A 3,511-nucleotide genomic window follows, 5' to 3' on the forward strand; every position below is an offset into this window, starting at 1 on the left:
CCACACCCAATGACTCAGGTGTCCTTAAGGATGCTCAGTGGCAGGGAGGGTGGTAAGGCAGCTGCCTGACAGTTGGAGACAGTTGACTGACTCAGCCGCCATCTGGGCTGAAGTTGTCTTGTTCTCTGGCTCAGGAACCAAGGTGATATGCCTCACAGCATTGCTTAGACAGAAATTCACAAACATGTGTCTAGTTGATAGGTGCCTTTTAGTCTTCACGCCAAATGTGACTAGGAAGCTTAACAGTTTCCTAGGAACTCAAGAGTCCTACAGCTTCTGCAGGAACTTGTTTCCAGCATGGTGAAGGTCATGTATGAGAAGACAGGCTCTTTTCCAGGCTCTGAACTCAGTCAGGCCCTTTCCCAATCTCAGCTGTAGACAGAGCCCTTCCCTCATCTCTTCCCACCCTCCTCTAACTCATCACCATGATGTGCTCCACAGACAATAGGTCTGTCTTTCCAGACGGGGTTGGGAAAGGACAGGAGGTTGTAGGCTACGGGAGCCCTCCGACTTGCCTTACTCTGTCCAAGCCATCCTGAAGGAAGGGCCTGGAGACGGTGGCCTCTCCTCCCAAGGCTTTGGTAGCCTCTGACACATGCTTAGTAATGCCTTCAATTCCAACCTGAAGTTCTCGTTAAGCCAGCAGTAGATGAAATGTTGTAGCAGGTGCTGCTCATGGCAAACCAATGGAAGGCTAAGTAGAGGACATGGTTGGTATGGATGACCTTGCTGGACAGGAGGAGGTAGCAGCTGAGGGAGAACCAGAGTAGAGGGCAAATAGGACCACCACCAGCATCAGCATCTTGATGGCCTTCTTCTTCTTGCCCTGCAAGGTCAGGTACTGCTCTGCAGTCACGTCGCTGATTGTGTTGCCCGACTGTGTTGTCCAACCACAGCTTCTTGGCCACACGGACATAGGCTACAGAGATGATGAGGGGGGTAGGGTGTAAAGCAGGATGAAGGTGGACATGTCCAGGTATTTCCAGAAGAGGTCAGGTGGCTCAGGAAAGTCCAGCAGCCATAGAGAGTGAACTATGTCCTCCCTGCACTTGAAGGTAAATAATTTCTGGCAGATAGCATGTGGGAGTGAAAAGAAGATGGCCAGCGTCCAGAGTCTTCGATGTGGATGACACCTTTTGTGATGGAGATCCGGGGTTGCAATGGATGCATAATGACCTGGTGGTGGTTCAAGACAATGGCTGTCACCATCAAGACAGAGATGGGCAGGGAGCAGTACTGGGCAAAGCGGCTGATGTGGCACATACCTTTCCCGAACACCCATGGGCTGTTCACAACACGGACCAAAGTGAAGGGGTGCTTAGAAGTGTGATCATTACGTCGGCGATGGCCAGGTTGACGACAAGGAGGCTGGTGGCCCGGTGCATTTGCTGGTTCTTGAAGATGACATGGCAGATCAGGAAATTGCCAAAGAGCGAGAAGACAATAATGAAGGAGTAAGCCACCATGGGGTTCTGGGACCTGCTCCTTAGCACCACCGGCCCACAAAGTTTTGCCAGTCGCAGAAGGTGTAGATGTTCCAGAAGAAGCACAAGGTTTTGGGGGCGGCCAGGGTCACAGCAGGGCCTGGTCCAACCTGTCCTCCTGACCCTTGGAGCACTCCGTGGCTCCAGCCAAGGGGAAGAGAAGGAGCAACGCCCAGTGAGGGACCATTTTGCAGGGGCCTCCAACCCACACCGGACCACACTGATGTCCCTGATGGGCTTCTGGGGGGCAGGAGAGAAGGGACCCCTGGGGCTCTCCACACCTGACGGGCACCTGCTTGTCCCGGCCTCCCTCTGTCCGCCCATTTTACTCTTGTTACACAGCTTATGTATGTAGCAGAATATGCCACCTCAAAACATGCCTCTTTGGCATAAGGATTATTTTGAGGAGTTGCAAACGCAGGAGAAGCTCTGAAAACAGAGAAGTTACCCTTTTGTAAGGGAGATTTACATTAGAAGGGGGGCCTGTACCACGAGAGGTAAAGTTTACACCTGAAGGGCAGGGCAACCTTTGTTTACCAAATGTTTCATCTTCTTATCTTCCTATGAATTTAATTGTCTTCCCCCCTTTGAAACCACAAATCCATATATCTTTCCTTAGCTGAAGATGTTACATAAGCCTCAATCATCTGGCCACCTTATGAGTCTCATATTTTTGTGGGGCTCCCATTTGAACATGCATACATAATTAAAATTATATTTTCTCATTAACCCATCTTTTATTACACAGTGTTCTCATCCAAGAACTTAAAAGGATAGAAAGAAAATTATTTTCCCTTCCCTACACTTAGTTTATAGTCAAAGACTTAAGGGAAACCTTATTCAAATTTCTGGAATTTTTCTCTGGTTCCCTTTCTCTAGTCTGTCTTGCAAATTCCTCCATGTCCCTGAATTATGATATGTGTTAGTCAGATGCTCCTGTTCTGTTGCTTTCTTATCTGTCTGTAAGCGGGGGTGGCAATGTACCTCCAGACAAGCAAACAAGTAGCTCAGGCAATTGTCGGCTTCCCCTGGTTTGCTTTTCTTTTCACTGTGATCTCTCACAGACAACTACCATTACCCACTAAGGGTCTTTGTAGGTAGAGCTTCATGAGACCAAGCAAAGAACAAGCTTCTGGGGAAATAATAGCATCTGGAAGAACAGGTACAAGGGAAGCACATAGAGTTGTGGCAACATGAGTTGTGACTTCCTTGAACACCTGGAACATTTAACAGAGATTCAAGAAAGGCCTGAAGAGCAGAGACAAACTATTTCCAGGTAAATATTATGTCCACACTAAGGAAACTTAGACACAAGACCTGTACAAGCTGAAATCTGGAAGCAAAAGAGTATAAGCCTTATGGTAAAATCAGAATAAATGCTTTGTGTTCTGTGTCTGGGGTTTACTATCCATGGAATAATCAACACAAACAATTCAAAATGTATTTCTAATCTTGAAAATATTTTTGAAAAATCATATCTTTTGACAATTTGTAGATAAAACATTTCTTCTCTCCCTCCTCCATTTTGAGAATGTTTTTTTTGTCATTCTCTTCACAGTAAGTTAATTTTCTTTTGTTAGATTTGGTTTTTCTGTTAAAATATTCTTCACATTAATTTTCATTTCTGAAGTGATGCCTGTTTTATTTTATTTTTCAGTCTTGATATTCATTTGATTTTAAGCTTAATTTTTAACTCTGAGGTATTAAAAACATATTTATAACATTTACATATTTTTGCCCTTTCATTATTTATAGAACTCTACCTTATTTTATTTACTTACTTTTTAAAGTATATTTGTATTGATTTTAGAGAGAGGAAGGGAGAGGGATAGAGATATAGAAACATTGATGAGAAACATCAATTGGCTGCCTTCTGCATCCCTCTTACTGGGAATCAAACCCTCAACCCAGGAATGTGTACTAACCAGGAATTGAACCATGACCTTCTGGTTCATGAGAATAATATTCAACCACTGAGCCACACCGGCCAAGCAGAAGTCTACCTTATTTTAGTTTTGTTTCCCTTT

General features: G+C 45.0%; 1 pseudogene; it reads right to left on the reverse strand.

The window, feature by feature from the left end:
• Positions 1 to 412: 412 nt before the first annotated feature.
• LOC118675158 lies at positions 413 to 1,671 on the reverse strand (annotated as a pseudogene).
• Between the last annotated feature and the right edge of the window lie 1,840 nt (positions 1,672 to 3,511).

The sequence above is a fragment of the Myotis myotis genome, unplaced genomic scaffold, assembly GCF_014108235.1.
Source record: "Myotis myotis isolate mMyoMyo1 unplaced genomic scaffold, mMyoMyo1.p scaffold_m19_p_2, whole genome shotgun sequence".
NCBI classification, from domain to species: Eukaryota; Metazoa; Chordata; class Mammalia; order Chiroptera; family Vespertilionidae; genus Myotis; species Myotis myotis.